General features: G+C 46.6%; 1 protein-coding gene across 2 annotated transcripts in view; it reads right to left on the reverse strand.

The window, feature by feature from the left end:
- Positions 1–20,054, reverse strand: part of FTO (FTO alpha-ketoglutarate dependent dioxygenase) — a 371,203-nt gene that overhangs the window by 171,831 nt on the left and 179,318 nt on the right. The gene's annotated exons all lie outside the window — the stretch shown is intronic.

Genomic DNA, 20,054 nt, shown 5'->3' on the forward strand with positions numbered 1-20,054 from the left:
GTAATATACACATAGAGCGAAAAGAAACATACATGAAAGTACCTCCCTGAAATCTCACCCAGGGACACAAACCCCTACCTTAGCTGCCTCACTTCGATAAAGAAATTAAGAGCTCTAGACTGCAGGCACAGCACACAGCAATCCTCCCTGGACCCAGAAGGAAGTGTGGACATCTGCATACATCTCACATAATGAACACGAGAAGGACAGCCAGCTTCTTCCCAGTTACTTCCCAATCTGACAGTGCCTGGCCTTATCTGTGTCTTTTCATCAGAAACTATTCACTCCACAAATAAAAAAGCAACAAATCTCCCAACCCCACCACAACATACACACGGCCCCCCGACTCCCAGCCATCGCTTCTCAGATTCTCCCTGTGCTAATCTAGTTGTTGGCCTGTTTGTTGGAGGTGAAGCATGGCTAGCCACGCTGAGTACTCCCTAACTCATCCACTGGGCATGTTTGGCCTCAAAGTGGCTTAGTGGCTTCTCATCCTTGGGCAAAGTGAAAAGTCACCCAAGACCTCCATCAGATCAGCTCTCCCCTTCCCCCAAACAGCAGTAGCACAAAGGCTGAAAGGCTCTGTCATGCACACTGGATTATATGAAGTGTAAAACATTGGGGGAGAGGAGAAGGGGAGGGGAGGCCTCTGAAAGGGAACTGGGGAAAAAGAAATCACACTTGCAAGAGGATCCAGCTGACAGCCCAGTCCCTAACAAGTGAGACAAGTGAATATGTTTGGAAACATTGTGAATGCAAGAAGAGTGCGGGCCTTTTGTCTGCGGCCCTACAGTGTGTCTTAACCCAACTGCTGCCCGCCTCATGGAACATATGTTTTCTACACGAGAACCGAAGCAGAAAAGGCCCTTTGTTATAACTTACTCCTTTGTCTCTATCTGTCCCCCCTCCTTCTGCCCACCCCCTCTTTGAGTAACATCCAAACCAAAGCCCTGGTGGAAACTTTAACTGCCCGCGAGAGCGAGGCCAGAATGCCCAGCCGGGACCCTTCTCATGCCCCCAGGCCTAGAGAACTGCTCTCCTCACAGCAGCCAGGAGCAGCAAGAGGGTACATTTATTTAGTGCCTACTGTGTGCTCGGCGTCGCAACAAGCATTTTATCCACATCATCTCATTTAATCCAAAAGTCACCATAGGTGAGGTGCCTTTATTTTAAAGATGAGGAGATGGCGGCTCGCAGAGAGTAAGTAACCCCCCAAAGCCATGAGGGGAGGGTTCAGTTTTAGATGTGTGGTGCTGGCAATGCTTTGGGGACATTTATCAAACGGGGGTACAGAGCTGGAGAGAAATGTAGATGTAGGATTTGAGGATGTAGGAAAATTTAGGTATATACACACACACACACACACACACACACACACACACACACACACACCCATTCTGCCCTTTAAATTTAACATCACTACGTCTGAGCTGGGAACCAGGCGGCAGAGAACTCAGAGGCAAGCAAAGCTGATGAGGCTTCCTAAATCCAGCCTGGGATGAAGAGAAGATTGTAGGTCTCTCTTGTCCTTGGGGGTTTTACCACGGGGAGGACAAACACAGGCTCTGGAGTCCCAGTCCCTTAGGGGTTTAGAGCTGGCCATGAGCAAGTGACTTACCCTTTCTGTACACCTCAGTATTCTCATCTGTAAAATAAGGGTGCTTCTAGCATCTACTTCAGAGGGCACACAGGGGTCAATTTTTAACTCCAGGTCCTTTGAACAGTGCCTGAGACATGGTAAGGCCCCAGTAAGTGTTAGCAACATTAGAGTTCCACTTAAGCCATAGTAAAGGCACTAACACTGATTGCTTGTCTTTATACTAACCTAGGTCTTTCTTTCTCCATTTTCCCGCTGTTCATGTTAACCAAACATCTATACCAGATAAGCTAGTATCTTGTAGCCCGAACACCTTTGGCTGCTGTCAGTGGTGATGACGGGTGTCATGAGCTACCATTAACCAGCCCTTACCACATGCTAGGCGCTGCTCCCATGCACTGGATCACTGAATCCTAAAACGAAGCCTATGAGAGAAAGGGATCATTTCCACTCTGCAGATGAAAAGCCGGAGAAGCAGAAAGATTAAACAACTTGCCAAGTTTTCCACCGTCAGTCAGCGATGGAGCCAACCCTGACCCCAAGCATCCGACTCTGATGACCGAAGCGAACATATGGGTAAACCGATGGATGTCACAGAAAGTCCTTTCATGCATCTTATCTCATTTAATGTCATAGGAAGTCCTTTCGTGCATATTATCTCATTTAATCGTCACAAAACCTACATGAATTAGGTAGAGCAAATATTATTAACCACATTGTCGCACACAAGGAACCTGAGGCTCAGCTAAACTCGAGGACTCTTTCGGTATCACAGTTAGGGTAGGAGCTGAGCCAGGACTAGCAACCCGGCGTCCTAACTCCAGGACCAGCGCCTTTGCGCTGGACGCACAGGGCGGAATCCCCACGGAGTAAGTCAACCAATCTGAGTCTTTGCTATCCAGCGGACGTCCCTAATGTCATGGTACCTGGCCATTAGGTGCTTCTAGTCGAAGCAGGAAAATAAAACATGTACACAGAGTAGGGGCGAGCAAGGCGGGCTGCAGGGAACAACTGCTGAATTCACCACAGCTCTGAGACTTGGTCTCTATCCACTCGACCATCCTGTTCACGGTCTATCATAACCTTAACCTTCCCATTTAACACTCATCTGGCTAAGTGGTCTTATCCTGTTCATTCGAAGGAAATGAAATGAAAAGGAAATGAAAAACGAGGACCTGCAAGGCCAAAGACAGAACTAATAAATTTCACCACATCCATCCGCCCGCTCTTAGAAAAAGTCTCACTGTTCTTAAGATTCCTGAGGTCAGAAATAAACCTCACTATAATGAATGCTATTGACGATGTGACTATGAAAACTCTCAATGAAGCAACAATCTGGTAGGGAAAGATAATTCAGGGAAAATCACATGAGCAGAGTTGCTGCACTTGTCCTCTGATAATATCTATTTAAGACAAATGCAGTCCCTGCCGAGGACGCTCTCTGTAAACACAATGGTCTACAAAGTCTTCAATGCTAGCGTGACTTGCTACCTGGCACGTATCTACTCAGAGGAGATGAACAGACAGACAGACACACACACACACACACACAGAGGCACACACACAACTGTGGGACAGAGTTCTCAAATAAGAATAATTCAGGACCTACTTAAGTGTCTATTGAATCAGCAGCGTAAGTACACATTACTAGTGAATCAATATTAACGACAAAAAAGGGAAACACTTCCCAGTGGCTAGAAAAATATAATCAGAAAGGTATTAATAACAGTAACAATTTAAAAAAGACTACCACTTACTGAACATCTATCATGTGCCAAGCCCCGCTGTTCCCTATGTATTCCTCACTGAATCTTCGTAATAATTTACCGAAATGGGTTTTACTATTATCTCAATGTACAGATAAGAAGATCAAGGCACAGAGATAGGATGGAACTTGCCTGAAATCACACAGCTGGTTAAGTGTTCACCCGCTGAACTCCAGAATGATCAATCACATACGGAGCACTTTCTGTGAGCCGGGGACACAGCAGCTCACTGAATCCTTCCGACAAGCTGACAAGGCTGGTTGGTACCATCTGCAGACTTACACTGCCAGTGTTTAATGACTGGCCCAGGATCTCCCTGCCCGTGGACAGCAGAGGAAGCGTGCTCGGCAGAGCGGGAACGAAAGATGCTAAGTTCTTGACAATGACTGCAGTTAACAGACCAGGGTTCAGAGATGGTCACCACCTGTGGAGGAAACAGCGGCTCGCTCCCTCATTGTCTGGAGTCCGTCCCCTGGGGATGCATGGACAGAAGAGCTGAGGTCCTAGGGAACGGCATCATTTCTGGTTCCTTGAGACAACCACCAAATGGTTATTGATCTTCGGATCTACTGAACTGTCTTTCCACCTAGATCTGCTCCAGGCACCTCGGATTTTTCCTACCACTGGCAAGCAGTCGCCGTTAGACGTAGAAGTTTGGCTTCAGCAGCAGGCCAGCTTTCCTTGTCCGGAACAGAGCCAATGTTCACATGAGCTATTCATGTAAGAACACAATCGAAGGAGCATCCCCACATTTATCAGAATCTGTGTCTGGAGTGTCTGGAAACAAGATACTCAGCTCCAGACTTCTCGGGAATTTATAAGATCAAACTATCACGCCACTGCGTTCATTTGCTTAAATTATTCCAACTGTGATTTGGATGAAAACAAGCAAGCGGGACGGCTCAACAAGAACACAGAGGGACGTGGCACGTGAATGGGTACCTGGTGCCCTGCAGCGGTAGCGGTGGAGGGAATCTGCCCGGGCTCTTTGTCCTTTAATGTGTCCTGCGTAGGGTGCTCTGAGTTCTAGAGTTCTAACTGTATTTCATTCATTCGTTGTTATTTTTTTTTTAAGGGAAAGAAAGCGTGTAGTTAAGCTTCCCCCGTGCAATACCTTGGGGGTACAGACTGCGCAGCGTTTAACCTCGACTTTAAACAGGTTAGTGCGGTCACCGCAAAGTTGCTCCAGGGGCCCCAAGGGCAACAAAAGCCACATTTGTGCTTTGAGTACTACAGTTTAAGACCCGCAACAATACTAGGGCTACTGGCATGAAATCCCGATGAACTCGAACTTGCTGCAGTCAGAACTGTTTTATGCCTTGATAAGCAGATATTACTGGCTCATCTTCTAGAGATAATTGCCTCTCCTGCCTTGTCTAGAAGCTGAGATTAAACCGTTGTAGAAAAACTGGCGATGGGCACAGGCCTTTCCTGCTGGAACCGTCTCCGTGAGACCGAGCAGGGGACACTTTAACTTTGGGGTTTAGACAATAGGTATCCTGAAAGCGTTAGAAAAATGGGCAAAACTGAGCCTCCTCCTCCCTCCTGTGTTCAAGTCAACCACCTGCTGGGGTATTTTTGTTTCAGTAACAAAGAAGCCTTCATGTCAGAGGCTCATATTTAATGTTTTGCTGCACCGACCCCTTTAGCTTTCGTTAACTCTTCAGGAGCAGAGAAAGAAATATTTCTTGCCTGGCGCACAGATATAGACACCCACATACCTTCGGGACCAGCCCCCACAAATAAGCGGACATAGATATCTACGACCGTGTGCACACTGGCACTCGCAGCCCGCTCACCTCCGTACCCCACCCCAGAGTCGGGAGATCCTCTATTTCTATTTAAGAAAGTATTATCGGCTGCTGGGAGCCGCATAACATTTGTGATTTCATGGTTCACTACAGTAACAGGTGCTGGGGTAAACAGGAATGTAAAGTGTTAAAAAGAAAAGCGGGGGGCGCGCTTCAGACACATTAAGCAGCTTTAAACACGGAGAGCAGAAAGGGGAAAATTTTTAAGCAATTTGGTCGGGTCAGTAAAAAGTAACACAGGTCAAAGGAACAAAATGGTACCCAAAAATTCTGCCTGTTGATAAATGAGCCATACTGTCTTGTGGCCGGGCGCAGAGCAGCCAAAGAAAGGCCGAGCAACTGTTGCGTGGAAACCAAAATATGCTCTCTTTGTGGCACCCTGACAATAAGTTACTTCAGCTCGGTGAACGCGTGAGGCCCCCATTCTCCCCGTATGGGCGGCTGGGGTATACATTCGTGAAAACAAAAGGGTCCGTTTTCATTGTAACCATGCGGAAGGGTTAAGCATTTGACCTTCAAGTATGGTGCGCTTGTGCTCGGTGGAAAGGTTCTTGACAATATATACAAGAATGACTGCTGTTAGAGAAAGGGGACACAATTAAAAACAATCTCAGATGCTTGTCGTACAGCTGTTCGAGTTTCAGCTCTGCCTGACCTCTAAGGATGCTCCATGTTTAACGGAGACAATTTAAGATATTTTACTGAGTCCCTTAACCATTCAGCATCGCCATCCTTTCCCTGGGGAAGACCTACCCTTAAACACAAAGCGCGTTTCCAGCAATGAGATTTTCCGCGGTGCGGTTTACCCTTAAAGCCATTTGCCTCCTCAATCTGCCCTCCTCTCGTTCTCTGACCACCCTGAGGAGCAGCGCAGGGCCAGATCTTGCAGGCCCTTGGCAGGAGGCAAGAATGTCTGACTTTGGAGGGTGCAGTTAGCACAATGCCTTTAAAACAGTTGTTTCTTATTAAAAAAAAAAAAAAAAAAAGGCAAAATCTTACTGCACCGTACTTTCTAAAAAAAGATGTTACTGAGGAAGAGTTTTTACTCTGCTCAACGATCATCTAATTTATCTATTTATCTGAAAAGGATCTCTCTATATTTGAACAAAAATATGGTCACTTATTTTCAGTCTGCAAAGGGGAAAAAGCCCAGTCACCCCAAACACAGGAACAAGTTAAAAAGAAGAAAGAAACAAAACAAAAAAAAAACCAAAAAACAAAAAACAAACCCGAGCATGTCTCCCAAGCCAGCCAGAGAACGTGGTCTCAAAATAAAGAGAAATTCTAAGGTAGAAGACTAACTCCTTTTCTGAGCTGAGGGAAGTCACTGCCTTCCTGTTGTGGGATCTGCTCACGGCCAGCAGAATGCTCAGAAATTCCTCCACAAGTAAGAGGGTCTCTGGGAAGTGACCATGAGAAGGTGCTGCCCACTGCTGGGGCTGGAAGATGCTAGAAGGTGGAGGGGCTGCCGGCTGTCCAGGAGGAAACCATGGCAGCCCGCTCCAGATTTGAGGAGCGGAGGCTTCCCACTCATTGGGAAGAAAGGAAGTCATACCGAGGTGAGACAAAGGGAAGAGACAGGCCAAATCTCGTAGAGTGGGGCACGGGAAAGTTTTGCTTGTCAAACACACTTTAATCTCTAAAGTCACTGGGCTTTGATGTTGCCCCCAAACAGAAAACCTACACGGTTTGCAAGATTTACAGCGTTTCTAGTGGGAACAGTTTTCATGCTCTAGGGTTTTCCCTTCGGAGATTAAGGTTTATTTTATCCCTGATTTTCAATGTGCTTTAACTGCAACAGCCTCATCAGAGACAAGGACATTTTCCTGCCCTCTGACTCCTCAAATACACTGAACTTTTATTCGTCAAATCAAGTTCGTTTTTCAAGGAACAAAGCTGCTGGAGAGGATCCAAACTGTGGGGTAATCACTGTCATTCTGACAAGACAGAAGCATTTCTTTTGCAAAGAATCAGCTCCTAAGAGAGATCACAGAAAAAGGCCCTTAAAAAATGGCCACGCTAATCTTTTTATTATAAAAAGACCACACAACTCAGCTTGTGAGTCGAAATGAGAAGCAAAATAGATGGGAAAAAAAGAAATGAATCACCACCTTTGCCTACACATCTGAACCCACCACAAACCCTAAGACTCATCTACTTGTAAGTTGCAGAGAACAGAAGTAGTTTAAAAGGGGGCCACTGGAGGTATATACAGTTCGCTGGAAGGAGCTCTTAGCATTTCACCTGTACTCCTGTTTTTAAGCTGGATGTGATTCTTCTGGATCCCAGTGAGACTTGCCCTATAAAGCTAGAGCTCTGTAAGGTACTAGGCTGAGAAAGGGGCAGCAAAGAATCAGGGAACATACTTCAGTAATTCCAGCTCGATTTAGGAAAAGGGCAGGTAGGATCACAGAATAAATCACTGTTTGGATGCTGAGATACCTGCTTTTCAGCACGGTACTTCTGCTAACTAGAACGATCCTGTCCTCTGGTCATTCCTGGTCCTGCACGCCCCTATTTCTAGAAGGTTCTCCCCTCGACATGGTACGCGGCCGTAGCAGTCTGTGGAGGGTAATTCTTTTGACATGGCAAGGGATCATTCACTTCTGCCAAAATAAAAGGCGGAACACGAGAAAGGGATCCCCTCCCACACACACACTCTTCTCTATGCACAGGCTCAATAAAAAAAGAAGTCTATTCCCACTTCTAGGAATGGAAAACGTAAACGAACCCCTTAGGTGTCTTATTCGTCATGATGCTGATGGGAGACGCTCCTTTTCCCCTGGAGGGTGCCGATGCACCTCTCGGCACTAACACGCAAGACCACAGACCCCATGAGGGAGGGGAGAGACCTCACACCAGCGCGTGATGGGCAGAGGCTACGGTATCCCCCAGGCTTCCTGTCTACCGACCACACAGCCCTTCTGGAGGTTACGGCTTGAGGTTGCCTGAGGACACACTTAACCGCAAGTGGGGTTTTACTCAAAACTGCAACGATTTGCTCCTTCTCCTCGTGCCCCTGGTGACCCTATAAAAAAAAGGCCCAGCCATTTTCCTCGGCATTTCCCACAACAGACGCACACTAGTGTGGTTAATGAAGGGATGGCTGTCCCTTTGGGGGCCGGCCTCTTCCATGCAACTGGCAACAAAACACACCTTGAATGTGAAGAGGGCCATCCTGTCCTGAGGATATTGATTTCTCATTTCACTGCACAAATACTACCGCAACTTTAGACCTGATATACCGCATTAACGGTTTCCCTGGCCTTAGAGGCCAAATTCATCACAAAATCAACAATCTGTTTTTATGCCACCAGGGTTCAATTTTCATTTTCGACATAAATTGCGAAACCACAGCCAGCGCCCAGTGCAATTTGGGAGACGCATTGCTAAACTGCCTTCCGTTTGTGATTTAATACAACAATGGTTTTGCAAATTAAAATGTTTACAGCTTCAGGTCAGCCTTTCTGGAGTCAGCTACTGGGCAAGGGACTCGTCTGTCTGTGGGGCCGATTTCTGGAGGAAGGCACGAGAAAGCTAACGGCGACACCCCCAGCTGGCTAAAATGTGTTTCTCCTCAAGCACCCCGGGATGACCCAGACACACCTCAGGCTGGCAAAACTGCTCTGAAAACTTCCTCTCAGCTCAGACCACAGAAAGGCACAGAAGGGTTCACCTAGCTTCTCCCGCCTTGCCCTTCTGCCCTTTCCACTCAACTGAGATTCTTGCCACGCTGAACGCACCTGAAGGGTTGTTCTTGACTCTGCCAACTTCCCTGCAGGGCTTGACACCAGTAATCTCCCTCAGTCCCACCATCGACTCCCAATTTTCTTCCCATCTCTCCAACTGACATCTTGGGTTGCTTCCCTGGCTCTCCTGTACTTGGCTGAGGTCATCCCACCCTCCACTGTGCATGCTCTTTACTCTCGAACCTACGTTCTTTCTCACACACTCTGATTACTTCTAATACTGTCTCTCTGTAGGTAACGGCCACATTTAGGTGCTTCCGGCACAAATCCCCACAGGGGACAATGCTGCCCGGCACGTGTCCGGCCCAGAAGGAATGCCTCCCGAGACCTGAATTCAACTGCCAAATCTACACTTCGATTCTGACATCTCTACCAAGCTCCACACCACTATTTCTAGATCTTCTTGGATGCTCTCCGCGTCCCTCAAAGTCAGTATGTCCTCCAACTTCCTCCTCTTCTGTTCCTGAGCTTGGTAAATGGTATCATCACCCACCAGTAACTAAGACCAGATTCACTTGTGAAGCTGCCTGTGAACCCTCCCTCATCTCTCAGCTGGAACTTCCAAACGATGGTGAAGCCATATGTCCTCTTTAAACACAAAACTCAGGAAGTCGGCTCTCCCTTTTCTTCCCTTCATTACTATCCTGGCTCAGCATCTCATTATTTCTCCTCAGAATATGTGTAACAGGCCTTTGTGGCCCCAACCTCTCCTCTCTACCACCTATGTGCCTCCAGCGACCATTCTGGAAATGGGGCTGACTGCCCCCACTGCCCTCTGCAAAGTCTTTGACTCCAACTCCCGCCACAATCTCCGGATTATAGGCCGAATTTCTGAGCCTATCAGCCAAGGCCCTTCTTAAGCTGACCCCATTCTCCTCTTTCCGCTTATTCTCTGGTTCCTAGGTGCCTGTCCTCCTTCTTCCATTTCCCCCCAAACAGGTACCCGAAGCACAGCAGGTTACAAGGTATGACATCATTTCTGCCAATGTGCCCTAGTACTCTCCGGACCGTGTCCTCGTGCCTAATGTCTGCCCTGCCTAAAATGGGCCCTGTCCCTCTTCTTCACCTATGAGAACTCTGCCTTCTGAAAGTTAGTTCGCTCTTCCAGGCACCTCAACAACAACAACAACAACAAAAGGCACCTCCACTTCCATGAAGTCTTCTCCACTTCTTCTCAATCTGACTTATATTCTCTTGGGCACTCTTGCAACATTTCGTTTCTATCTCTCATTCCCCATCTCACATCATGCGTGAGTGTGTGTGCCTATCTCCTCACGGGCATGTTAAACTTCACCAGTACCTCAACTCTTGGTTTTTGTTAATCCTTGACACATGAAATCTTAAATAAAAGAAAATAAAATAAAATTTCAATAACTGTTTGTTAGAGTGGACTGAGCCTTGCCTGGACGTTGAGTCCCTCCACTAGATGCTGGCTGCTTATGAAACACACTTTGTCAAAAGACTTCATGAACCCCACTACGGAAGAGGATGGAACAATCATGAAATGGCAATCTGGGCACCACTCCAGGCCGGCTGGTAAGAGCAAGTGGGCTAAGAGATTCTTAGAGGAAGAAGCAAAGCTATCTTAACTCCGGCCAACAGAGAAAACCAATGGATGTACTCTCGGGGCCTTGGAGGTTATCACATTTCTCCCTCATGCCCGACACATGTTTATAAACACAGAAGGCTATAATAAAACTCACACGAGAGACAAAACTCAACGTCGGCAAGTGTTTACATTCTAATCAGGACAACAAATCACTTCTCACCAGGGGACTGCAGCTCACTCAGCAGGAGGGTTCTTGTGTGTGCGCCAAAGGGACTCTGGGCCAGAAATCTTCCCTGGTCCCTCCGAGCTGGACGGAGATTCTGGGCATCAACGCAAGAAGAGTGAGAGAGAATGGCATCTAAATGACTCTTCCGAAACCACTGTCCAGATTCCACAGGGCTCCCACGTGCCAAAATAGACAAGTCCTTGTGAGTTCCTGATCTGTCACATGACTCCAGGCCTAGACAAGCATGTGGCAGTAACAAGAACAAGGACGATGGCTTCTGACCTTTCTGACTGGAAGAGGCTGGTGGCCAAGGTTCTCAGGGTTGCCTCTATCTGGCAAGGGAAAGAAAAATATGACCACCCCAGGCACCCTTTCTTGAAGGTGAAGGTGACTGACGTTTGGAGACACTGCAATTAGGAAAGCAGTGTGGAGAAGGTATAATGGGGCTCTACCTGAGGTAGTTAATCCTCACCAATTCACTTGCCTCCTTATAACCTGTGAAGAGTTGGGCGCTGGCTGCCTCATGAGGCTTCCATGGGGTGGTTATACATTTTAGACTTGCCTAAGGAAAATCTGATGAGGGCTATCTCACCGCAGATAACAGTACTCAAATTAATACTGTGGGACTGGCTTGTCCAATGACTGGGAGGAATTTGGACAAACAGCATGGCTATTCGCATTCTGTTTTACAACGTGATCAACCATTCCCGGTTCTTTGTCAAGGGATTGGTTAATGAGATTCATAAATTAACTACCCAAAATCATTTCAGCTATTTTAATGTCTCTAGCAACACTGGCTCTCCAGGAGACAGATAAAGTGCTCCCAAGTTCTATCTGCCATAAATAGTCATCACCTCCAGCCAGTGAGCTGGACGTGGCTTTCACGAGGGTAATAGGGAAATATGGCAGAAGGAGCTGACGCCTAGTCGGACAGGGCAAGGGGGGCTTTTCTGAGGAAGTGGTAAGTTGAGGTGAGATCTGAAAAGTCTGTAGAAATAACCGATGTATCTATATATGCGTTGGTGGGAGAGGACATTCGAAGAAGAGAAACCGTGTGCAAACTCCTTGAGGAAGGAAGCAACTGTGATGGCTTCATCAAGAAAATGCCAGTCTGGCAAGGAATATGGACAGTGACGAGACCGGAGGGGACGTGAGGCAGGAGAGGTGGCTGAAGATGAAATATTACAGTCTTTATCCTAACAGCAACTGGAACCCATGAATGGGTTTACAAAGGAAGGAGGCACGATTAGATCTGCCTTTGAAAACATTGGCCGGGCTGCTGTGTGAAGAACACAGAAATCCAGACAGCAAGCTACTGCAACAGCCCAGGCGCGTGAAGGTGGTGTCTTGGGACTCATGGCCGTGGACATGAACAGAAGTGGACAGACTCAGGAGATACTTCAGGGATAAAAGTTCTCAGACTGGATTATATGGGGTGGGAAGAGGGGAGTCTCAAGGAGGATTCCTTGACTTCTGGCATGAAGAGCTAGGTGCGTGGTGGTACCACTTCCTGAGATGGAGAACTCTAGAAGGAGCCTAGCTTTGAGGGACTGCCAGCCCCACTATAGGGGCCTTGAAGACAGCCTGCATGTCTCTATCCTCTACACTACACATACTGCTCCCTCCGCAGGAAATCTCTTTTCATCCCCATCTTCACCTGCCAAAATTTTCCCCATTCTCTAAGACTCAACCCGGAAGTCCCTGCCGATCACAAAGCCTTCTGAGATCCCATCCATCTAGATCTCTACCACTGTCTTCCAAATTTTCATAGCTCTGTTTGTATCTTCCATCAACATCATCATCCACCTTACATACGAATTACCAATGTGGCTATTCCCCTCTTGAGGCCTCTACTGAATTTAGGAAACACAGCAGGCACGTTTGTGCTGGTTAAAGACAGTTTTCCCACTGATTTGCTAATATGATATGTTCACGTATTTATCCCCGCAATCAAGCTAATTTGGTAAGAGGTCAGATACTTGTTGAACAGGAGTCCTCAATCCAGAACACACATCAGACTCACTTGGGAGGCTTTTTAAACACACAGCAGCTTGGCAATACCTTGGAATCAACTGGAAGCCACAGCTTAGAACAATGAAATCATTATCACTGGAGGTGGAGGGCACAGGATATATTTACATATATGTATATATATATATATATTTTTTACATTTACAAAATGAACCTGGATGATTCAAATGTGTAGCCAAGACTGAGCTACAGCTCCTGAACCCAAATCCCTGGAACCACACTCCTATCTTTAAAAAGTCACATGAGGGTCTCTTACGTACATCCTGATACTGAATGCCTCCAATGCAGACAAATTATATTCCAGAGAATGCTGAAAAGATAAGGTTTCCGGAGTCAGTAATGGATAATTACCAAACATTTTTAAACAAGGCAGCTTGCAGAATGGATTAAACCAAGAAAGGACAGTAGGCCACTAACAAATAGAATGGACAGAGCACCTGCGGTGTAAAACGAGGCACCTCAGAGGAACCCAGACCCGTTTGGGTCTCCGTCTGCCCAGCGAATACGTGTTGGGTTCTGACTGAGTGCACAGAACCAGCAGTTAGACGAGACAAAGTCCCAGTCTGCAAGGTGCTGATGCTGTAGCACGGGAAACAGAGAAACGCGTATGTGACACATAAATTCAGATATTAATAAGTGCTCTGAGGTAAAACAGAGCCACTCTGAAATGACTTTTGAATAGAGGTGTGAATGGGAAGCCCAGGTTACGAGTAAACTCTGAGACGGGGGTCTCAGAGAGCTACAGGAACCTGTTGGGTGAGAGGGTAGGGGACAGGGAATTAGTAGACGGCAAGAAGAATAAACAGAGGATAGATTCAAAGCAGTGGTGCTAAAATATGCCAGGCATGGGCGCCTGGGTGGCTCAGTTGGTTAAGCGACTGCCTTCAGCTCAGGTCATGATCCTGGAGTCCCAGGATCGAGTCTCACATTGGGCTCCCTGCTCCGCAGGGAGTCTGCTTCTCCAGCTGGCCTCTCTCCGTTCATACTCTCTTTCTTTCCTTCTCTCTCTCTCAAATAAATAAATAAAATCTTTTAAAAAAATAAAACAAAATAAAAAAATAAAATATGCCAGGGAGTGTGCAAAATGCTACGCGTATCACCTCAGGCAAATCTCACAATGATCCCCTAAGGGAGGCATTTCCATTAACCCCATTTTACAGATGGGGGATACCTGAGATTCCCCAAGTGACCACCCAGTAGCATACACAGCTAAGTGACAGAGGGAGGACTTGAACCCTAGCCTGACTCACTTGAGAGCTCAAGATCTTAACCCAAGAATACCCAAGCTTGTGGAGTTCAAAGGGAATGAGGGCTCAAACCGAAATGACCTGGTGACACAGACAGCAACAGAAGCTGAGTCCACAACACAGCAAGAGGTGAGTCCCAGGTGGGGCCCAGAGTGGTGGTGGGGGGGGGGGGCAACCAGTTCCTGAGAATCAAAGTCTACAAACGTGCTTCATGGAGGGGGTCAGATGAAAGTTCTCCACCCCTCTTGAGACCTCTTTTCGTCCTCGCCTTTACCTGAAAATAGAATTCCCACCACTCCCCAAATAATCTCAGTCCTCTCCAAAGACTTCTGGAAATACACTCTTACCTAGGAACTACGGGAGCCGGCTAAAGGCTTCAACCCACATTTCTGGAGCCAAGCAGAGAAAGGCCCTGAGTAGACAATGAGCACTGCTGACATGACCTGCCGAAGACTGACAGGCGGAGGAAGAACGAAAGTGAGCCGGAGAGGCCAACAAGGCTCAGGGTACCGCCAACACCACAACAGAAACTCAGTCCTGAATAGAATCCAAGAAGATCCTAACTTCACACAGTAAATCAGGCACCGTGCCATGTTTCCAGGAGTAAGGAGCCCCTCCTTCGCCTTCCACTGACACAAACAGAGCACAGAGCCCAAGGACTCGGAAAGGTCAAGGGCCACGAACTCCCCATTGGAACGCAGTTCCACCATGTGATGACGTCACTGGATATCAGGGCGACGGCTCGGATCACCTGGCCTGACTCAGCTGACCCAGCACACAACTCCCTGGTGAAAGAGAACCACCGGCCAGCATGAAACGGCCAAGGAAATCCGAGCACTGCTTGCTAGAGAACCTCTACATCTACCAGGAGTCTTCAGTTGCAAGGAACAGAATGGAGTTCTCGCTTAGACTCTGGTGAAGGGGAGAGCAGACGGCCTCTGCTAACTGCACACCCTCGGTCAGTCACTGCTTCTGTGACCTTGGCCGAGTCACCTCCTCTCTCTGAGCCTCAGTCTCCTCGGCCGCAAAACAGGAAGGAGAGAAATGCTAATGAAAAACTGCGAGACACCAGTCTTCACCAGTCACAGTGGCAGAAAGTCTGTTAATATACTGCAACGGTGAGGATGTGGGGAAAACAAGCTCTATGCCACAAAAACCCTATATGTATACACATATATGTAAACACACACGCACGCACGCACACACAAACACTGCTCCAAACTCTAAGGAAGGCAATTTGGCTGTCCCTCTCCAAACTAAAAATACACATATCCTCTGCCCAGCAATTCCGCTCTCGATACTACTGTAGACGGTATATGGGAAAATCCTACATGTTACAATATTCACTTCAACATTATTTGTGAAAGCAGAAGACTGAAGACAGGAGGGGACTGGCTGAATTATGAAACCACACAACAAAAAACCAGGCAATCGTTTAAAAGAATGTACAACTATGGAAAGATCTCGGAGACAGAGAGTTATTCATTTGAGAAACAACACATAAAGGTTTGTACATACATAGAACGTTTCTGGAAAGGTACAGAAAACATCGTGAAGGGTGCTGGGCCCCAGGGAAGGGAAAAGGGCGGCAGGGGGAATGAATGAGTGGGGAAAAAGACTGGCTTTTGCACTCTTCACAGGCTTTTGTGCTTGCTGAATTCAGCACCTCGTGCAGGTGTCAGCAAACGGGCCTGAGCCAGCTCACCACGTGCTGAGGCAGCCAGATGAAGTCGACGCCCCTCTACCTGGAGCCACTGAAGAGAGCAGGTCCTTGATGCAGTACCCAGAGAAGGAACACAGATGCTGGACAGGCAAAAACAGTACACCTACCTCGATATCAAAGAGCTGAATTTTGATCTGCTGGGCCCAAACACAGGGCAGAGAGAAGGGTCCAGGGCAACATTCCTGTCATCCTATTTTGCTACTTGCATCCAGCTGGAAGTTGGTAGAAATCTAGAGAAGAGATGGCATGACCCCCGGGAGGCTCAGGAATGGCAGCAAGCGCTCAACTGGGAGTTGGGAAATCTGAGCACTGAGTCGGCTAGCATTTGGCTCTGCTGCCCCCAGATGGGCCTCTGTACCTTCTGAGCCCTTCCTTTTCCAAAAGGAAGAGAAAGGGATGCTCGGCTCTCGGTTCCTTTCTCACGCTGACACTGGAAGATTCCACGGCAGCTGGGCTTCCAAAGCATGTCCAAGCCTCGTGGCGTGAGCACCGCCAGTAGAGTTGGTACAGAAAGCATGAGGCCAAGGTTCCAGGCCTTGGAAGAAATGAAGTGAAGACAAATGTGAACGCATTGCTGCTGCCGGCTTCTCCTCGCATTGTGAGGAAGAAAGAGACTCCAAGAGATAGCAAGGAGATAGCATTTTTTTTTAAAGCTTTTATTTATTTATTTGACAGAGAAAGCAAGCACCAGTAGGGGAAGCAGCAGGCAGAGGGAGAGGGTAAACAGGCTCCCTGCTGAGCAGGGAGGGTGCCAGATGGGGAGGCTTGATCCCAGGACTCTGGGATGACGCTGTGAGCCAAAGGCAGACGCTTAAGGACTGAGCCACCCAGGCGCCCCAAGGAGATAACAGCATTCTAAAAAGTGCGAAGCCAGGGCCGCCTGGGTGGCTCAGTTGGTTAAGCAACTGCCTCAGTTCAGGTCATGATCCCACATCCTGGGATCGAGTCCCACATCTGGCTCCCAGCTCCACGAAGAGTCTGCTTCTCCCTCTGACCTTCTCTCTCTCTCTCTCAAATAAATAAATAAAATCTTAAAAAAAAAAAAAAAAGCACAAAGCCCAATTCGGTTCTCTAGGGAAGCGTCCCACTTGGGTGTGACTCTCAAGACGGCTCTCTAGTCAAATGGAACGGTAGCCCCATCACATGGCTTCTTTACCTCACCAATACGTAAGGAGAGATGGTGGCCTCTAAATTCGCTTCAGACCTTGGCTTCCTAAGCAGAATCAAAGCTAAGGCAATCCTGCAGAAGCCGAGTGTTTGAAAAACCAAGTCAGAGTTATCAGTCACTCAAGAATTAATGTCTCAAGCCTTAAAAAGTAGTAAAGCTAAATAAAAATAAAATAAAATAAAAACAAAAAAGTCACTGGGAAATTTTAACATCCCGTGGAGGAAAAAGAAGGCGTATTGAGCAGAAATCGATCCATCAAGGTGGGAGAGAGCCCAGAGTGAACCGCCACTATTTACACTGTGAACAGTGACTGGGTCTTCCAAGCGGTGTGACAGACAAGGCAAAATGGGACGGCAAACACGGGGCAGCATGGGGTGGCCAAGCACGAATGTGGAGCCATTCGCCAAAGAATGGGGAGGTATGCACGGGAAAGAAACCACTCGATTTCAGCAGCGGAAATGATAGACTACCACACCCACTATCCCAAACCAAATCAAACAAGTCACGAATGACACTTTGGCTGTAATTTCAAAATACTTTATGCAAGTACATAAGTCCTCAGAACTGTCCCCTCTCCAAGAGGTATGGGAGACATTACTTAATTCCGACCTCAATTCCCATATCAAAAAGAGAGAGAGAGAGAGAGAGAGAGAGAGAGACAAGAAAGAGAATCGGAAATGGTTCACACATGGAAAGACCTGCCTCTGACTGAAATCCAAAATTATTAGGTTGGTATTCAGTTTGTGAGGGGGGAAAAAAAAAAAGACCTTGGTAGGAAAATATATCAAGTCATTTGTAGTTCTCCTTCTGCAAATGGACAGTGTTGCTTATTTGCCGTACTGGGGATGCAGATCTGTCTTCAAATTAGGGCAGTTAACAGAATTTTGACTTGTCTCCCCTTTGCCAATGCAAGATGGTAAGAAAGATTTCATTTTCTTTTTACTTGTGCACGATTAGCGCTTGGCTCTCCATGACTGTGAGAGCCCAGCAGTCATTAAGGGGTAAAAGCACTGTACCTTGCAACGAAATGCATTAGAAAAGGGTCCTTGCTAATCTTCCTAATCTTATCTCTCCCTACTGGACTCACACAAACCACACTCCATCCAGTCTAATCAAGTTTGCGAGCAGATTTTATGTTTTTCCACTACGATGTCTCCGCTTCTAGCATCTCTGAATATCCTCCACCCATCTCCATCTATCAAAATCCGTTGTATTCCCCAAGGCCTATGTCAGAATCCACTCTCCCCTTTGATTTTTCTTCCTCTGAATTACTTACTGCCTTGTGCCTTATCAACCTGGGAGACAGAAGTCCTGGCTTTTTGCAGAACTTCACACTTATCTGCACAAAGTAGAGCAGATGAATGAGGAAATGACTAGAATGAAGAATGTATATTTCTTTTCTGATGCCACTCTATTAAAATAGGTTGCAAATATCATTACAGTCCCAATGTTTTGTTTTGTTTTGTTTTTTAAGGTATATTCCATAAAAAGATCTGTGTGTAATTACAAAAAAAATGTGAAAGGGGTAGATGTTAATGTTTCAGATTTAAAAGACAGAAACTAAGTGTTTTAACACAATAGTCTTTTTTATGAGACTATTCTATTCAATTTCCAGGTTTTGCAGACCACTCAATAAAGAGGTCAGTTTCTTTCAGAGCTCGTATTTGGTGCCCTCCCCAGCGAAATGTAATCAAGGCTATTCTAATCTAGACAGAAAACAACCCTGCCTAGCTAACTAAACTAATTAAGCCAGATTCCTTTTCCCACCAAAGAAAAAAAAAAACAACAAAACATTTTAGAGACAGACCCTGAGAACCCCAGCAGGCCACCTTGTGCTCCTTATATATAAGGACACCATATATATTCGCTCTGTCTCAAGACAAAAGAGAGAGATGGAACATTCCAGAACAACCAGTCAGAAGACCTTGGGGTCAGTAGCAAACATTACCGGTTTCTCTCCTTCTTCCTTAACAAACGTAGGGGAAAGAAGTGGGGGGAATCTTCAGCCTCCTGTGGTCTGTACACCAAAACCTTTGTAAGGCCTCGTTCCCCCCATTTCATTCAAGGAGCCAGGGCCGCCTCGTGGACTCAGCAAAAGGAGTTCTGCGGCTCATAAAATTACAACCAAACTTTTCCCTTTGTTCTAGCAAAAGACTTCCTGTGAGAAAGCAGTAATCCTTTAAAGCTTTCCAGCTCAGAGGTCTCTCCTGGTTTGTATTCCCCCAGCCCCAGCCCCCAGAGGAAAAGCTCAATCACATCACAAGGCATTTCTTGGTTCTAAGCTGTACTGGGGCTCAAGGACTCCTGGTGAGGAAAGAAAACTGGTCATCTGAACATCCTTTCCTGGGATCTGTCTGAAGTGTAGACAAGCAGCAAAGATGAATATTAATATGCCTTCCATCATCAAAAGCTATTGCATACCCAAAGGATGATAAATATTTTAATCAGTTTTCAGCTTGTCTAGCGGAAGTCAGTTTACTCCTCAGAGATTTCCCCTCGTTCTGTGCCCAAAACCTGTCCAGTCTACACTGCTTTCCCTATATAACTTCCGGAAATTAAGAATAAAAAGTCCAACCAAGCTTTGTTGGGGAACTCATTAATTTTTTGACAATTTTACTCTATTAAGTTTTCCAAGAACAGGAAAATCTAAAATCTGAAGAATGCCAACAGATGAGACAGAACACCACGGTTCTAAGTTTCAGCAGCAGTGATGCTAATAAGCTGCTTCCGGCTCACATTTAAAAAAAAATTTTTTTCCTATTTGCATAAGTTGCTTGCCAGTGACTGTTCCATCTTCTCAGTGTAAATGCCAGAGGCATAAAACAGGACCTTCTCAGGCATCCTCTGTGCTCTCTCGATATTATTATTTTTTAAATGTTAAAGGTGTTTGGGAAAACTGTTGGGAGGGTTATATTTGTTTAAAAAATAAGACTAACCCTACAGTACTCCTGTTAAACAGGACCTGACATTTTCGGGAAACAGAAATAGTTAAAAAGAATTTATTAAAGGCCATGCTGCCTAACAAAGGTGGGAGGAAATGGCTGGACCAGGATGCTGAGCTCACCTCAATTCGTGTCTTCAACAAAGAGGCGTCAAGTACCTACTACGTTCCAGACACTGTTCGAGAAGCTGGGAAATGACAGAGAATGGGACAAAGTCCGGCTCTCACTGGGATTGTATTCGGTAG

Source organism: Lontra canadensis, unplaced genomic scaffold (assembly GCF_010015895.1).
Source record: "Lontra canadensis isolate GAN:19392208 unplaced genomic scaffold, GSC_riverotter_1.0 scaffold8, whole genome shotgun sequence".
In the NCBI taxonomy this organism is placed as follows: Eukaryota; Metazoa; Chordata; class Mammalia; order Carnivora; family Mustelidae; genus Lontra; species Lontra canadensis.